This window comes from Nuphar pumila, chromosome 11, assembly GCF_984573655.1.
Source record: "Nuphar pumila chromosome 11, dmNupPumi1.hap1.1, whole genome shotgun sequence".
Taxonomy (NCBI): Eukaryota; Viridiplantae; Streptophyta; class Magnoliopsida; order Nymphaeales; family Nymphaeaceae; genus Nuphar; species Nuphar pumila.
In genome coordinates, this window is record NC_143259.1 from 65,578,039 (window position 1) to 65,597,883 (window position 19,845).

Consider the following 19,845-nt stretch of genomic DNA (forward strand, 5'->3'; position numbering starts at 1 on the left):
ATAGAAATGAATGGTGGGCAGTTTGCAAGGTGAAGTCCAAACTATACTCTGAGTATGATCAGTTACAGGAAGACACGTTAACTGAAGAGAGTGATTACTATCAATCAGATGATATCTATGACTTCTCTTATGGTCACGATGTCTCGCATGATATGCATATCATATCTCCATTGGTCGATACTCCATTCATGGAAGAATGTGATCCAAATGATATACCAAGTGGATGGGCAAACAAAGGAGAAGAAGAAGAAGAAGAAGAAGAAGAAGAAGAAGAAGAAGAAGAAGAAGAATATGAAGAAAAGGTGAAAGAAGAAGAATATGAAAGTCAAACAAGTAATGAAGAAGAATTCTCAAGCTAGTGAGCAAAATCTTATAATACAAACCTCTACTGAATGTATTCCAATGTTTGAATGTTATACAAAATCATTTTTTATTCTTTGATTATGTATCTTCGATACGTATCGAGTTATGATTTGAATGTATTGTAACATGTTTAAATGATTTGAATATATTACAATACTTGATGTGAATGATTTCAAATTATTTGAATGTATTTCATGACATTTTTTATTTGTTAGAATATGGTTTGTGGAGGTTACAGTGGTCGTTCATCCAGTGGTAGCCAGTCTCAACCTTCATCTTCACGGGCTGATTTGATAGGTATATCTTTTAACTAATTATATACTTGATTAGTTTAAATGCGTATTTTGAGAATTTCTACCGTATTTTCCTATAGATGATGTTTTGCCTATACATGACCCACCTACACCAGTTGTTCATACAAGTCACGAGCCAACACAGGATGTAGGGTCTTTTCAGTCTGACACAAGAAGACTCATTCAAATAGTGTATATCGATAGTCGACCGTAAGTCTTTTATTTTCACTTATTACTTAGCTTATAAATATTGCATATTGATAGTTAATGTGTACCAATTCATGTGCAGCGCGCGCTTCGAGCCACAACAAGTAATACGAGATATTAGAAATTCACTACTTCAACATCTACCAGGAGCAGTCGCTCAATGGAAAGAGTACCCGAAGGAAGTGTTGGACAGATTGTGGTCCTCATTTACGGTATACAATCGTTTCTTATAGTTAATGTATTTCATATTTAATTTTTTGTTATAGTCATGTCTACTAACTTTCTGAAAATATTTATAGGCTTCGAATCGCTTCGCGACTACGATGGAAGAAAAGGATGCAAGAAAGGTGTGGCAGAAGGTGACTGCCAATCGATTTGCAGACATGCTACACAATATAAAGACTGCAACAAGAAAAACATCTGGCGAGATAAATGATCCACTGCAATGGAAGGGCCATGGACCTCCTACTATCAGGTCAGATGTTTGGGATGCAATGTGCGACAAGTGGGTGGGGCATGAATTTCAAAACTGCTCAGCGAAGGCTGCACAAAACTGAGCAAAAATGCCTGATGCCCATCTACATACAAGTGGATCTAGGACTTTTGGGAGCCACCCGAAGAAAATGGTAACTCATCAATATATATATATTGTCAATTTTATAAGTATTGTTGCAAACCTGTTAAATAATTCTTTTATCATTTAACTTCGCAAAAAGCAGAAAAATGAGGCATTGTGCCATACAAGGATGTGTTTGTTGAAACACATAAACGTAAGACCACGGGAGAGTTCGTATCAGAGAAGGCGAGAACGACAACGATATGTATTTATTATATTAATAATCATTGTAATATATAGGTTATCATAAACATTATATTTCTTAATTATTATGTCATACTATAATTATTACTTTGGAGGAGTCATATGAGCAACAGATGGTAGAGCGATATGATGATGACTCCACTCATCATTCACCTTTTGATCCTGCAGCATGGGTGAATGCAACAGGTGAACCCAAAAAGGGTTGTTTGTTCGGGTTTGAGAGTAATATGGACACCTCACTAGTCGTTGCTTCCTCCAGTCATGGCTCACAGAGTTCTCCCATTAGCATCAGTTCCAAGCATCCAACTGACCCGCCTAATTCTTGGGATGGTGTATGCCAGCTCGTTAAGGACACAATGCGTGACTACTTACATGAAGCAATTTTCGACATTGTCCGTAATAAGTTGAGCAGTTTTTTTCAGAACAGGAGAACTTCGTCTGCAGGTGAATCTCAGGTATGAAAGTTTCATGTTATGTATTGTATGTCGTTAGATTTTTGTGATCATCGCAAAATTTTTCCTCTCTTGATGTTTCTCTCTCTTCCTTCTCTTTTCCTTTCTAACCTCTATTTCTCCTTTTTGAAGGGAGAAATGAAAAGACAAAAAAGAAGAGAGAAGAGAAAAGAAAAAAAGAAAGAAGAGGAACTCTTTTGCGAAGGTCTCACTTGACCTTAATTTTGAAGATATTTAAGAAAATAACTCGCCTTCGTTTTTGAAATATTTGCGGAAAAAATCGGAAGACGGGATTCGCTCGTCGGTACGAGGTTCGATCATTCCTGGCGCCTTTACCAGAGGTAATCGAACCAAGGGTCGAATTCATGCCTTTTTGCTTTGCTAAAATATTATCTAAGAATTTATTCTAAGTCTAAATGCACAAAGAATCATGCTTGTGCAATGCAAGGGTGTATGCTCTTTTGAAAATAATGATTTTGGAAATCTGAGATTTTCCAAGTGAAAATGTGATGATGGAATGAAGAAAATGATCTCTGAATAGTTGAATCTAACTTAGAACTCGAGATAGATCAGAAAAGATATTTTGAAGTCCTAAGTCTTTGAAATAATCAGAGTTTTGAGAATAAATCTTGACTTTGAAAAGAATGTTTTGAAGCTGAGAAAATAAGGTAAAGGAAAGGAAGTTTTAAAGTCATAAATGGACTTTGGATTTAGAATTTTAAATTTGGCTTTAAGAGAGGAAATGAATATTTGAAATAGAATTGAATTCTATATTTGGATCTTGAAATCAGAATGAGATTTGAGAAATCCAAACAGAATTGGTTTTTAAGAGATCAAGATGGAATATGAGAATGGAATTCGATTTGAAATCCGGAAATCAAGATAGAATTTGAATCCATAGTCTGAATCCTAAAATGGAATTTGAATCTGAAATCTGAGATCCAAGATGGAATTGGATCTGAAATTTGGAATGAAATTTGGATCTGAAGTCTGAGATCCAAGATGGAATTGAATTCTGGATCCTAAATGGAATTTGGATCTAAAGTCTGAGATCCAAGATGGAATTGGGTTCTAACTTTGGATTTGGATTTTGAAAGTCTAAATGGGACTTTTGAAGATGGGTCTAGGTTTTGAAACCCAGATTGAATTTAAAACTTTAGATAAGAATCGAATTTTGAGATTCAGACTCAATCTCAAACTTTGATTTTGAATTTGAAGATAAGAAAATAGACTTGATTTTGAATCAGAAGATGAATCAGAAACTTCGAAGTTAATTTGAACTTTGAAGTTTGAATTTTGATTGAATTGGAAATTTGAAGTTTGAATACAAGATGATTTTGAAATTTCAAAGTCAAATTGGACTTTTGGAATTGAATTTTTGAATCTTGAAATGAGATAGAATTGAATTTGAATCTATAAATAAGATTTGATCTGAAAAATGAAGAAAATACTCAAAATCACTTGGAGTTTTGAAAGAGAATTTTGAAAATATGATGCAATTCTATCCTATATGATGGATGAAAGAATTTTGAAACTGGATTTGAAAATCATATTTCATTCTTTAAATGAATGTAAATAAGATTGAAGATATAATACATCCCTGACTATGGTCATTGAATGTATCATATAATAATCATATTTAAATTCAGGTGAAGAATAAAATGTATTTTAGTGCTTTTATAGAGTTTAAAATGAAATTAACTCTCAATATATCCTGACTATGGCCATTGATATATGTATTGAATTAATTTCAAACTAAACCCTGATAAAAGAGGAAAATATTAAAGAAAATATGATAAATTTTGAAAAGGATCCAGTGTGGATCCAGTGTTATTCCATAAAAGATGAAAATCCTAAGTCTTGTTCACATCCTGACTATGGCCATTGATGTAAATCATCGACTTAGGATTAATCACCTTTTATAAAATGGTGCACGTGCCATTCGTGTTCTCATTTGTGAATTTTTTTTTTTGGAATAAAAGAGAAAATGGTATGAAAAACAAACAATTTTCAAGATATATGCATGCTCATACATTCTAATCTAAGGCAGGAAATGTAAATATTCTCATTAAGGCCTAGCTATTATAATCTTGAATTCAAATTTTATGATTTACAAGAGTCTCTAAAAGATTAACCATTTCCATGTATTTTCTGCAAGACAGGATTAGCACCATGCCAGGTATAGAGAGGAATTCATGAAATTTATCTAAGACTAGAATATACATAATGATACCTAAATGTTTATGAGGAAATAGATGCCAACACATATACATGACCCACCGAACTAATGAGAAGGCATATGTCATAATCCATATGAGGATGCTAAGTGATTGTCAAATGACTATACATGTATTTAAAGCTGAAATTGTTATCATACAAACTTGGTAGGACGACCTTGAGAAGATTTAGGGAGCAATGAAGTACTTTAGTGTAAAGATTAGTAATTACAAAGGGGTTACAATTAACATAGCCTAATTGCATAATGTGCTAACCCAACAAGTAATACAGGTCGAATATCGCCCATGTGACAATGCTATTTATGCACAGTATAATGATAACTAATGACTAAATATGGGTCAGCAGTGGTATGTAACATTATATGTACCATAGGAATAGTAAGAGGTTGCTGCATAATCATGCTGTGAACATAAGGGGTATGATCCTAATGAAATATATGATAACAGGACCTAAGTCTTGCTACAGTGGATTTTGCAGAAAGTGATTGGGAGCTACTGCCGATATATATATATATATATATATATATATATATATATATATATATATATATATATATATATATATATATATATATATATATATATATATATATATATATCATTGCAAAAGGCTAAAAAGAGAACGAATATCAACACAGTAGGTGAGATATACATGTGTACTGTGGGTGATGGGCAACAATGCACTGTGCGCATGGGTGCTGCTGTATAGGTTGTTTGTGAAGGAAGTGCTTTGAATTTTGCAAGCTTTAAAAAGTATATGACCAAAGAGAAAAAGTGAATCAATGAAACATAATATGAAGAATCATAAAATGGAACTGGAAAAGCTGACTTGTTGACAATGTCTTGGCTTGAGTCAGGACAAGTCTAGGTCTATGGCTAGCATGACATGAGATAGACATAGGAGAGAAGCTTTTAAATGCATAGGGTCTTCAAAAAGCACAACAGTAGATTTATGAAATCTCAAGAGAATATCATCAAGACCTTTGGAAATTCTACTATGTCAGGTTTATCTTCATTTAAATGACTATGAACAATAAAAGAAAAGCAGATAATTCAACCTGTGTGTGTGTGTGACAGAGAGAGTACCAAACGAATGTACTTGGTGAAGGATAAACAAATGATTTCCCATAAACTGAAGCAACAGCCATGGCAGCTTGGAGCCTCGCCTGATGCTGGCTCAAATTATCACCAGCAGCTACATCACCGATGACATTAGTTGTGATAACTGCATCAGAACCTATTAGCATTTCAATTCTTGCGCTACCACACCAGTGCAGCTCGGGCAGAACAAAAGGCTGTGGAGATGAATGATTTCAAAACAAAGAGAATAACCACTAGGGCAAGGCCACCAACACCGACCCCGACTACCGGTCTTGGAACTGAATCCGGCACAAATTTAATTCCTACTTCAATCCCCTCCTTGCCAATCCTCAATGCAGTTGACAGAAATTTGCTTTTAGAAAGAGTTCATAATTCTGTTCTTTGATGTTGTAACATTGATCGATGCAGCTCCTGCTGTGGCGAATGCATCACAAGTGATCAAATGACAAAAGATTGTATTGCGAGGATTCAGCACCCCATCCACAGATGCCTTCATAACTATCAAACAACCAAGAACTAACAAAATGATACATTCCCAGTTATGGACCCAGGGCTCTTCGGATATTCAGATCAAAGAAAACCCGATGAACAATTGATGACCCAAAAGTTTATGTTTCTACTTTTCAATCATTTTCCCCCTCGATCTCTGAAATGACCAACCAGCACTGACGTGAAGCCATGAAATACCATAATTTTTTGTTTAAAACCCACATACACGCATATATGCTGAAATAACACTAAATTCAAAAAGAATATTTGGACATAAATGAAAGCCACAGGGAACATTTGCTTAGGAGAATCATACGACAATTAGGAGCAGAACAAATGGAGCAAACATGTATAAGTCCTCATATCAAAGTCCCTATCCGAAGATGATGGACATTCTTATTCTAAAGATGCAACAAATGAAAGGTTTTATCATAGATTGCTTCCTATGATGAAATTTATACACATATATATATATATATATATATATATATATATATATATGTGTTTTTTTTTTAAACAACCGATATTGAAGTTTTTTACATCATTGGAGTTCCCACAAATTCTATCAGATGGATTCGTTCTGCTTCTTATTGCTAGTAGAACTCCGTGTTCCTGATACTCCAGCCACCATTATCGTTAACGCTCATAAAATGTGATTTTCTGAATTTACAGAGCTCACAGGCCTTTGAAATATACAGAGGGAAGATCTATCCGGTAAGACCGGTGATCCTCTTGCAACGAGCTCCATTGCAGCAAACCAACTTCAGCTAATGAGATTCAGCAACCCACGTTTCCATCGCATGAACAGACATGATCTGGTCATGTCAATAATACCAATCAGTTCCACTTCAGTCAGTGCTTGCGAATGCTTTGTTCTTTGTTTAATAGAGCACCCGACAACTATTCTTCATAGCACCCTACGGGGAGTGTCAACAAAGTTCAAATCATGTAAACCTCCAATCGCCAGATCTGGTGAATGAGATAAATTTTCTACAAAACGAATGACCAACCCAGTTGACAATACTGGTTATGCATAACTTTTGATATCCGACTTAACCTGAGAGACAAATATGACATAGAATCAATTCCAGAACAATTATGCACAATAATCATATCAGAGAGGGAAAAGGCGTGATCTAAATAAGGAATATTTGACATTAGGTATTTATAGACACTTCGATTCAAGCAAACCTCAATCAAATGAGAGACAAATCATCAATATTTATAGAATTACTGAAATATACAGATTGAACCCGATATTCAGAATGAGAGATTAGAATTAATTATCCAAAAATGATCTGGTATATATGCCATGATTAATGCTATAAGTAAAATACTGAATGAAAAACAAGATCACGAGATCTGAATGGGATGATGAGGTCGATGATGCAAAGCACCTGCTCCCGCTGCTACAATATACATGTATTGAGAGATACATCCAGGGAACGGAAGCCATTCCCAAATATAAAATGGAGCCATTGAAATGAGCAGTAAATGGAAAATCCATGAAACAATAAGGAGGACTGCTAAACGAAATGCAAAAAATTGCAGAAAAATACACGGGATTGTAATAAACAACATATAAATAAAAAGATAAATGCTAATATCATACAGTGGAGAGTGAAACAACATTAGAATAACAGGAAAAGGTAATGATCTTAACATTAAACCAAACAGAAAATTAATTATGCAGAGGTCCAGAGAAACAAGAAATATGAGAAATCAGAAGGAAATTGAGGGAAAAATTACAAGAAAAGGGAATGGGTGTTCGATAAATGAAATTAAAAGAAGAATAAAAATAAGAAATAAGACATTATGACATAAATCAAAATATAAACCAGAGATCAAAATTAGGAAGAAAATCGGGTTATAGACAGGGAATTTAAAATCCGAGAGGAGATCGAAACTGAAGAGGAAGGATAAACCCAAAATCATGATCCAGATGAAATACAAAATAACATAAGCAGCAAAATGAAAGAAAAGGAATAAAAATAAATAAAAAAAGGTGTTGGAACACATTCGTTCCATTTGTTGTAGCTATAGGGGGGTCGGTCCTGCTATATGCAGGTCGATCCCCTCTTTTTGCCTGGTGATTAGGAGAAGAAGGTGAAAAAAATAGCGCAGATTAAAAGGAAGAGGTAAAAGAAAAAAAAATGCAAAGAATCAAAAAAGAGGGCAACGATTACTTACCTGAGATTGCCTTCGGTCTTTGCTTGAAAAGGGGAAACATCAGTAAAAAAAAAATGTAAAGGAGAGGTGAAGACAATGGGGGAAATCGTTGAAGGAGAGAAAGAGGGTTGCAGGGGTGAAGAGGCGATGGTCTAGGGTTTCCTTCTTTGCCCCATTTTAAAGAGGGGGAAGAAGAGTATGGAATGGAGGAATTTAGAGATCGACGGCTGATGGAGGGATTGGGTGAGCCGAAGGGCGGTGGCTATGGAGAAGCCCATGGAAGGGCTTCCAGAGGGTTCGGAGGGAGGAAGGAGAGAGTGGGAGAGGGAGGGCGGCGTTGTTCTCCTGACCTTTCTTACAAAGGTTTCTCAAGGAGAAAAACCCTAAAAAGGACTTTCAACGGGCCCCTTTTGATTCAAAATATTTATAACAAGGGGGCTCCTTTCGAGAGTTTTCTTAAAAAGTGATTCTTCATAAAAAATGATTTTCAAAAAGGGGTTTTTAGAAAAAGGATATTTTCACAAAGGAGGTTTCCAAAAACTATATATATGTTTTCCTTTTCTATTTTTTTATTTTTTTGTTCTTTTCTTTATTTTCTATATATTTTTTTTGGTATTTTTGAAATAAAGCTATGAAACTAAGAAAAATAAGGGATTTAAAAATCATTTTATAATTTTTGAGAAATATTTACAAAAAGATGGGTTTTCTGAAAATTTGGTTTTGATTTCTTTAGAAAATGAGTTTGGATTCAAAATTTTAGAAGATTTTCGATTTTTTAACCTCGAATTGAGGAATATCGAGTAATGAATCCAAACGGATGCTGGATGGGCTGTTCGAGCCATTCAAAAACTATTTTTGGTATTTTTGTAGTTTCAATTTGAAAATTGGACAACGAGGCTCAGATTTGGATTTTTTTACCCGGATCTGGATCCGAAACTGAGTCAGATGTATAAAATGAATTTAGTTTCAGCAAAATCTGAGAAATAAACTGGAATTTAGATTTAAAACTGACTCAATTACTCAGAAAATGGGATCAGGGGTAAAAAGGAAATATTTACAATATTTTGATAAATTTGGGGTGTTTACAATTTCATGTCACTTTGATTGCCTTAACTTAGGTGCATTGCATATAATTTATTTCAGTATATTTTGTTTATCAATACTAACCTTTCCTTTCTTGTGTAGGTTGTTGGTGCTAATCAGCGTAGTGGAGCTGAAGGCGCAGATTGAGACAATGAAGAAGAGGATGCACAGAATCTTGGCGATGATTAGATTCATGTGTTGTATTTGGTGTACCTTCTTTTTGTTTAAAAAATTTAAATGTTCAATTGTAAATAATTATAACTTGCAAATTTTGTAGTGGATCGATTAATTGTTTTAGTTTCCTTTTATATGTGTTTTGATAGGAAATATAAATTGTACAGGAAATACAAATTGTATTACGAGAAATTTTTTCTCAATATTTATGTTTTAAACTTTTTTTTTTATTTTTTTTCCTTTTTTGTGACAGATTAGCGACGAAAATATCCGTCGCTATTTGGTATCGGCATGCAATTTAGCGACGAATTAGGGACGAGTTTTAATTCATCGGTATTTACTAGTCGGTCATTGTTTTTGCGACGGATCTTAATTCGTCGCTGGGTTCATTGCTATATTAGCGACAACATTAGCGACGGATATTAATCCGTCGCAAAACCAAAATCTTCCTATAGTAACGATGACTTTGTGACGGAACTTGTCGTTCGCTAATTCGTCGCAAATTAGCGATAAAACTGGTGACAGATAGTTTATGTCGCTAATTAGCGACTATAATTTTGTGATGAAAGCCATCCGTCGTTACTCTGACGCTAATTCATCGCTAAACACGTTATCAACGGATTAGCGAATGAGTAGGGTCGTCGCTAATTCACTCATTTCTTATAGTGATTATGCTATGATTTAGGCTCCACATAAGCACAACATGCCACAACTATCAGGCTTCACATGAGTACATCATTCCACAATTCAGGCTCCACATGAGTACATCATGTCGCAACTATCAGGCTCCACATGAGTGCATTATGTCGCGATTCAGGCTCCACATAAGCACAACATATTGCAACTATCAGGCACTATATGTGTGCATCATGCCGTGATTCAGGCTCCACACGAGTACAACATGTTGCAACTATCAGACTCCATATGTGTACATCATGCCGCAATTTAGGCTCCACATGAGTACAATTTGTCCCAACTTAGTGAAAGTGCAGTAGGATCGAGGCAACGAGCACTAGAGGGGGGGGGGGTGAATAGTGCTTTTAATTATCGTCTTCGGAATTTTGACGGATTTTGAAATTCGCAAAGCAATCACACAAAGAACACAATAATTTAGCCCGGTTCGGTCTTTCCCGATCTACATTCAGTCCCCAAGCAAAACCAGCTTGAGATTTCCACTATCAACCTTGTGTAGCTACAAGATCATACAGACCAAATCCGGTCCTACTTTCAGTAACACACCTACTGAAAGCAAACAACTCCTTTAAACCAAGGAGTCCTTCCTTTTACAGAAAAAAAAAATAAGTAACAACTTACAAAACAACCTAAGAGCCCTTCTTATGAATGCAAATGAGATGCAATTGGCTTTTGAGGTTGTTGGAATACTCAACTCACGAATTCACTGTCTCTCAAAGGAATTTGAGTGAAAATTTGAAGTGAAAAATATCAAGTGAGTGAGAGAATGAATATGAGTAAAAAGCAAAGAATAATTCAATGTAACTGTATTCAATTTTTTTATGTTTTTGAATGTAGAATGCACTCATATTTATAGTTGAAAGATTCCATACGTTGAGGGTATGAAAGGGTGTCAAAACAGTCCATTTTGAATGATCAAAACGTTTGAAAAATGAAAAAACATGCCTTTTAAAAGTTTCAGGAAAAATGACAAAATTAGTCGACTGGAACAATAGTTAGTTGACTGATAATTAACTATTAATAGACTGACAGTTATCGTCGGTCGACTAAAGTGTTTTTCAAGCCGTTTGAAAATCTGAAGTTTTGAAACTTAGTCGACTAGAGAAAAAATTAGTAGAATGATAATATCATCAGTAGACTGAAAAACCTTTCAGTCGACTGCTGCTAAATTTTTTCTGAAAATACATGTTCTGTTCGGTCGACTGATAAAATCATTAGTCGACTGCTGCTAAATTTCTAGAAAACAGACATTCTGTCTGGTCGACTGATAAAACCTTCGGTCGACTAATTTGACAAAAATGACATTTTGTTTAGAAAATTTGGCGCGAAAGGATTACTCGACTGGTGAGTCTATTGGTCAACTAATAAACACGAAAAATTAAATAAAGAGTTTTCTAAAAAGATTTTCATGAAGAGTTCTTTTAGAAAAGTTTTTCTAAAGACTTTTTAGGTGAAATGCAACTGAAATATGCACTCTAAGTAAGGCTCTTACAAGAATCTAAGACTTTTAATGAATTTAACAATTGCACACTCGTCTTCAAAGATTCTTCATTGAATTCTTCAATGCTTGTCATCTTTCTTCATTGCCTTAGCTGAAATGCAATTGATTCACTTGTTCATCATCAAAACCTTGTACTTGAAGTATCATGTATGGCTTCATTGTCGTAACAATCCCCCGCTTTTTTATAATGACAAACTAATCAAAGATGGAGCATGCAGATGCATAGATGGAGATTTTACTCCCCCTATCAATATGATGCAAAACATTAGAAGTTAGTACAATCAAAGCACATATATCACATATGGATTATTTTGCATTTCCATCATTACTTCATGCATTTCTAAAACTTTTTCATGAATGCAATTTTCAATGCTTTCACATGATGCATTTTTCAAGTTTGTCCTTTTCTCCAATTTCCATGCATGTGTCTTTGTCTCATGCAAGTTCTATCTTTTTCTCCCCCTTTTGTCATAAGAAAAAAGAGTAAGGGCAGTCATAGCAAAATGTAAATTCAAGTTCAAAATATTACAACCCATACAATATCAAAGTTTAGTAAGGACAATAAACAAAGATCAAGAAAAGTGTTGCTTGATCATTTCCTTGAGTTTAGCAATATCTTTCTGAATTGAAGAAAGTTGTTGAGTCACATCTTCACGAAAAGTGTGTTGATGCATCTCCAAAGCTTTCATTCGCTGAAAAACTTCATCATTGTCTTGACTAGTAGAGAATTTCTTTCGTTTTGCTTGAGATGAAGGTGTCACAGAAGATGGTGAGGGTTCAGAGAGTGATGGTTCAGATGGTTCAGTTTGATCAAAGTTTAAAGGAGGCAGATATTTGATTTTCATACGTTTAAAAATAGTTTGATCAAAGAACTCTTTTGTTCAATATATTTTTCATTAGTTAAGAGTACTTTGAAATATCTGAAAATATGAGTAAGAAGACATCCATACGGAAGAAAAGGTTTTTGTTTCCACAAATTAGTAAAATACACGTTGGCCCAATTTACCAAAATATTTCCAAATAAGACATAAAGAGCCGTAGAGATCTGTGGAATAGTAATCAAAAGATCCAGTTTCAGGTAGAACATTGTGGGCAAGAATTCGTCCAGCAATGCGTGCACGAGTTTGAAGATTGGTATTTTTAAAAAGAGGACAATGAGGTGCACTGGGAAGAAGAATTTGTTCAAAAATTCTTTCATCATTAAGTTCAATAGTATTGAAAAGAGTGTCTGAAGGTGGTATATCTAGGATTTGTCCAAGCAGTTTAGAATCAAACTCAATTTCAACATCGCGAACAAGAAAGGAAAGAAATCCAGTTTCATGATCAATTTGTAAATTTGTGTAAAACAAGTAGATCAGTAAAGGATACTGAAGGGGGTCTACACCGACGTCAAAAAGGTGGGAAATGTCTTGGAATAATTCTCTGATTTTGTAATGAGAAAATAGGTGAAACAAGACATTTCGGCCTAGTAAAATAGGAAGTGCAGAAATCGATCCAAAAGTATCATATAAAAGAGGATTTCTGAGTAGTCTGAGAGAAAATCCATGACGTGCTTGTGGTGTAGTTGAAGGAGAACCTTGTGCAGATGCAGTCTTCTAACGAGGCATGGTTTATAAGAATGAAACAGATTCACCTGAAAAAAATCGCAGTTGCAGGGAGTGGTTGATCAACACAGTTGTTGAGAGGAATATATTGTTCGGTGTCGTGGCGGAGAACCAATGCAACAGAAGCACTTTGTGTAATGCAGACACTGTGCCTTCTACGATCAAGATCGTTGGTAGTGGCAAAAACAATCGACAGTAACAACCCACCAAAAGGGATGTCGAGTTTCCACAAATTTTAGGCAAGAGTGAAGAGGCGAGAAAGAGTTCGTCTACTACAAAAAAAAAAATAGAAGATGACGCGGTGAATGATGGCAGGTGAGAGGAGGCTTCCACAAGCGGCGTTGGCTGAAGAGGCACCCTGTCACGGCAAGAGGATTCCGGCGAGGAGGGGTTCGTCCGGCACTCCGAGGGATTTTCAAAAGAGACAGAAGAGAGAGAGAGAGAGGGTTTCGTTTATGAAAAGGGGAAAACATATACGGGCATGAAAAAAATGAAACAGTGCGTTAAAAAGAAATGAGTGAAAAAAAAAACGATTAAAAAATCCAAGGGGTATCGGGTCCCTTCAATTGAATTTAAAAAAAAAATATCAGTCGACTAGAATTTTATCGGTCGATTAATAAGGTGTGATTTCTTCAGTAAAAAAATTTTAAAACATCAATCGACTAGAAGTTTATCGGTCGACTAATATGGTGCGATTTTGAGATTTTGTTCAAAAAATTCGCATTTTATAAATCTAAAAATAAGCAAATGCCTAGTTCTCTCCTAATTCTCATAAAATCTTCATTTTTAAGTGGTTTAGTGAAGATATTGGCATGTTGTTCATTAGTAGATATAAAATTTAACAAAATATCTCCTTTTAACACATGATCTCTTAAGAAATGATGTCTAACTTCAATATGCTTAGTCCTTGAGTGCTGAACAGGATTTTTCGAAAGATTTATAGCACTAGTGTTATCACAATAAATAGTTGTTGTGGAGTAATTCAAACCAAAATCTTTTAAGGTCTGTTTCATCCATAGTACTTGTGAACATGCTAAACAAGCCGCTATATATTCTGCTTCAGTTGTTGAGAGTGACACTGAATTTTGCTTTTTACTAAACCAAGAGACTAAGGAATTTCCTAAGAAATGACAAGTTCCGCTAGTACTCTTGTGATCAGATTTACTTCCTGCAAAATCTGCATCACTATATGAAACTAAATCAAAGGAAGATGATTTTGGGTAAAACAAACCAAAATCTAAAGTACCTTTCAAGTAACGAAGAATTTGTTTTACTGTAGTTAAATGAGATTCTCTTGGATTACCTTGAAATCTAGCACACATAAAAACACTAAACATTATATCAGGTCGACTAGCAGTTAAGTATAATAGAGATCCGATCATACCTCTGTAGAGCTTAGTATCTACATTTTTACCATTTTCATCTTTATCAAGAGAAGTAGTTGTACTCATAGGATTTCTTCTTGATTTCGATGAGTCCATCCCAAACCTCTTGAGAAGTTCTTTTGTATACTTAGCCTGGTTGATGAAGATTCCTTCTTCAGTTTGCTTTATTTGAAGTCCAAGGAAGTAGTTTAATTCGCCCATCAAGCTCATTTTAAACTCTTCCTGCATAGCTTTAGCAAATTCTTTACAAAGAGAATCATTAGTAGAACCAAATATTATGTCATCAACATAAATTTGCACAACAAGAATATTTGAATTAAGATTTTTAATAAATAAAGTGGAGTCTACCCGACCAATGGAAAAACCAGATTTTTCTAGAAAATTTTGTAGTCTTTCATACTTCGCTCTTGGTGCTTGTTTAAGTCCGTACAAAGCTCTTTTTAATTTGTAGACTTTTTCTGGATATTTCTCATTTTCAAAGCCTGGAGGTTACTCTACATAAACTTCTTCATTGATGTGTCCATTTAAGAATGCACTCTTAACATCAATTTGATATAACTTAAAATTCATGTAGCTAGCAAAAGCAAGCATCATTCGAATTGACTCCAATCGAGCCACTGGTGCATAGGTTTAATCAAAATCTATGCCTTCTTCTTGATTGTAGCCTTGTGCTACTAGTCTTGTTTTGTTTCGAATGACTTCGCCATTTTCGTCCAGCTTATTTCGGAAGACCCATCTTGTTCCAATTACTGGATGATCCTTTGGTCTATCAACTAGATCCCATACATCATTCCTAGTAAATTGGTTAAGTTCTTCAAACATGACCAAAAGCCAAAATTCATCATCACAAGCCTCATTGATATTCTTTGGTTCTATTTTAGATATGAAAGCAATATTTGCAATATATTGCAATTGCCTTCTAGTTTGGACACCACTCTTTATTTCTCCAATAACTTGTTCATGTGGATGATTGAGAACTTCTTTCCAAACCGGTTAAAGAGAAACATTTTCTTGAGAAGTACTCTCTATCAAAGGTTCTTCTTGAAGTATTACTTCTTATCCTTCGCTTGGAGGAATAACCTGCTCACAATTCTCATCAAATGCAACATGTAAAGATTCTTCAATGCAAGATGTTCTTTTATTAAAAACACGATAAGCTTTACTTCTAGAAGAATATCCAAGAAATATTGATTCATCTGATTTTGAATCAAACTTATCAAGATTATCTTTGGTATTTAACAAGAAGCATTTACTACCAAAAATTTTGAAATATGAGATCTTTGGTATACAATTATAATACAATTCAAAACATGTTTTATGTAAAATTGGTCGAATAGCGAGATGAACTCGCTTATGGTTGCAATGTGCGGGTTATGAACCTTGGCACTGCTTGTGAGTTATGCTTTGTATGACAAATGCTTCTAACTATCCCATCATAGCATCCAAAATTCGTATTATCATAGGATAGTTCATTCGCCTATGACACGATGCACATAATTGTTCAATTGTACTTTATGTTCTGTAATGCATACCTCACTATTCGATATGAGTTATGACATGAATAGTCGTAGTTAGTCACTCGTACTTTGACTACTTACATTGATTTATGCTAGTTACAGTCTTTCATATCGATACACTAGTACTTTATGTTCTGTGATGCATACCATGTTATCGCCAGTAATTATCAATATTGCTCCATGTGTAGTTATCACTACCTTATACTTGTTCATGCTATCATTGCTCAATCATGGTAGATACTCATGCTAGGTCTTGTATGAATGGCTTGCTTTCGATTGTTCCACATATGGTATTATATGGTTTAGTTGTCTCACCAGCTCGAAAGAGTACTGACCCCGTTTTATGGGGATGCAGGTTTACTTAGGCGTGCGATGGAGCTCGGTGTGCTGCAGCGGACTCTGAACCTCGCCTGTTGGATCTTGGCGGTTTGGTTCTGTATAAGGGATTGATATGTACAATTTGTGAAGATGTAAATGAATTTAATAAAAGTTGTTTCATTTAAATGTTGTTTCACTTTCGTAGCGGCCGCCCAGGATTTTTCCGCTTGTTCTTTCCCCTTGTGGCTTCTTCCGCTTCTTTACGCATCTGATTTTCAAAAAAAAAAGTTTACTCAAAAATTTAAAAAGGGCTTTACAGGTCGGAAAATCTAGGTCTGGGATGCTACATTCCCACTGGTTAATTTTGGATATGTGGATTGAAACATGGTGTTGTCCATTTCCTAACCATGTATTTTATTAGCAGCTACAGAATGAGGTCTCTTACAAACCTGCTATTGGGGAAACTCTGATGCATTCTTTATTGGCAGTACCTCTTACTAAGTTTGCAACTGTCATACTTATTAAAGAAACCCATGCCATGATTTTCAGATTCTCTGGCTTTTTAGCAAACTAATGATCAGGAAGAACATTTATTTAGTGAGATTATATCTCAGGTTTTTGGGAGTAGAATTATTGTAGAAATTAGTGTTAGTCGCCCTTCCATGTTATCATTTCAATTATTTCTTTATGCATCAATGTTTGGTACAACAATAGTAAAAATGATTGCACTTCATCATTATTGCTAAATACCATGATAATCAAAAGCTTCTTAGGTAATGACAAAGTTATTTTGGTTTTAACTAAAATATTGTAGGTTTATTATAATATTCAACAATATATATATATATATATATATATATATATATATATATATATATTGCTAATTTGTGATTTATTAAATCTCTAAATTGTTTTATGATTACTGTCTTGTTGAAGACAGTTGCACGGTTTGCACCCTTCTTTTTCCCTGTTTATATTGGTTGGTTTTCTTTTTGCTTGCTGGCCACTCAGCCACTGTAACAAGATGGGTGAAGGAGTAAGCACCTGAGCGGCATTCTTTCTCACTATGACTTCTAGTACAAGGAGTTAATGTTCTGTTGTAAAGGAATTAGTAAAGCTGAAGTGTGGAAATCAAGTGTCCTGATTGCAATGGAAGCTTGAGTAGTTTCTAGAATGTCACATGATATGAATCTTCCTTGACAATCCATGTATGAAACTGAGTACAACTTTGTTCTCTCTTTCAGTAAAACCAAGTATGCATATTCACAGTTGTATTATGTGGCTGCCTTCAAAAACTGAAGCAGTAATGTTTAGGGCACTACACATATATTCTAAATATCCATTTTTTATTTGTTTTAGCACATCACATATGCACTCCCATATATGATTTCTCATCAACATGATGCATTACATTTTCATTAGCATAAGGCATATGCATGAGCATTTCATCATTAGCATGCTCATATACATTCTAATTTCAATATAATATTTGCAATTTCTCTCTCAATCTCTCTCTCTCTCTCTCTATATATATATATATATATTTGTCATCTTGTGCTAACTCAGCTTTGTAGGAAAACATGGGAAATTTAGACTTCCTTTCCTAGATTAAAGATTTTGATATTTTCAATTTCAATTCAAGGCTATAATAATTAGATATTAATGAGAATTTCTCATTTTCAGCTTAGAATAGAATGTATGAGCATGTAATTCTCATAATTGTTTGTTTTATCTCATTTTATTTTCACTTTTATTTCAAAAATTCATGAATGGTGGAACACAAATGGCACATGCACCTTTTCTAATAAGAGGTAAATGATTCTAAGTAAATGATTCACATTTATGGCCATGGTCAATATGTGAACAATACTTGGGATTTTTATCTTTTGTGGAATAACATTTGACCTCCACTTAGGTCTCTTTTGAAAATCATCATATCTTTCTGAAATACTCTTTTTCTTCCTTTATCAGAATTTACTATGTGAATTAACTTAAGATACATTTGTGGTCATAGTCATGAATATATTAAAAGCTAATTTTATATTAAATCCTATAGAGGCACAAAAATCTATTTTATTCTTTATCAGAATTTAAATATAGATTATATTATAATACATTTGTGACCATAGTCATGAATGTATTATGACTTAATCTCATTTTCAATTCTATTGAAGAATAAAATTTGCTTTTAAATTACAATCCTTAAACAAATTTCAAAGCATTCATCATTTAGGATAGAATTGCATTCTTTTTCAAATTATTTTCAAGTTATTTTCTAAATTCCAAGTGATTTTTGAAATCTTTCAAAAACTCAGTTTTCATTTTCTAAATTCAAAATCATTTTCAACTTTCATTTATAAATTCAGATTTATTCTTTTATTCTCAAATCCATTCAGTTTTAAATTTTCAATTTTCAATTCTCAATTCTCAATTCTCAATTCTCATTTCTGAATTTCATATTTTAACTTCAAAATTTCATTCAAATTCTTTATTTCCATTTCAAAATTTCAAAATCCATTTCCAATCCTGAGTTTTATTTCAAATTTAAATCAAAGTTTTGAAATTCATTTTGAGATTCCAACTCAAATTTTGAGATTGACTCTAAGTTTCTAAATCGATTTTCTCAAATTCTATCTTGATTTCAAGTCAAATTTCAAAATCAATTCAAGATTTCCAAATTCAATTCAGTTTTCAAATTCCAAGTCTGAATTCAAATTCTATTCCAAAGTTTATTTCTCTGAAATTTTGACTTCTAAATTCATTCTTTGAATTACAAATCCAATTTCAATTTCAGATTCTAAATTCAATTTCAATTTCCAAATTCATTTCCATGTTCAAGGTTAAAATTCAACCTCAAAACGAATTCAAAATTCCAATTTGAATTTATATTCAATTTCCATTTCAAATTCTATTTCTAATTTTGATTTTCAAATCTATTTCAAAGTTCAAATCCTGATTTCAGTATCAATTCCAAATTCAACTCTTATTTTCAAGATTCCACTTCAAATTCCAAATTTCATTTTTTTAAATGTTCCTTCTTCAATTCAAATTCTAATCTACTTCAATCTTTGATTATTTCAACCTCAGAATTTTAAATCTCCTTTTTCAAATCTCAAATTCTTTTCAAATTCCAATTCTAGATTCAAATTCTAGTTTTCCAAAATCAAGTTCAACTTTTTGAACCATTTCTCCAAAGGTGTTTTCAAATTTATTTTAAATTCACCTGGAAAAAACCAAAATTTCTAAAGCACTTTCTCAAAAGCATACATCTTTGCATTTTCATTGCACAAGCTTGATTCGATATGCATTTAGGACTTTAGAATAATCATTTAGATAAATTTAGGCAAAGCAAAAGGCATGAATTCGATCCTTGGTTCAATTACTTCTAGTAAAGGCAACAAGAATGGTTGAACCTCGTACCAACGAGCGAATCCCATCT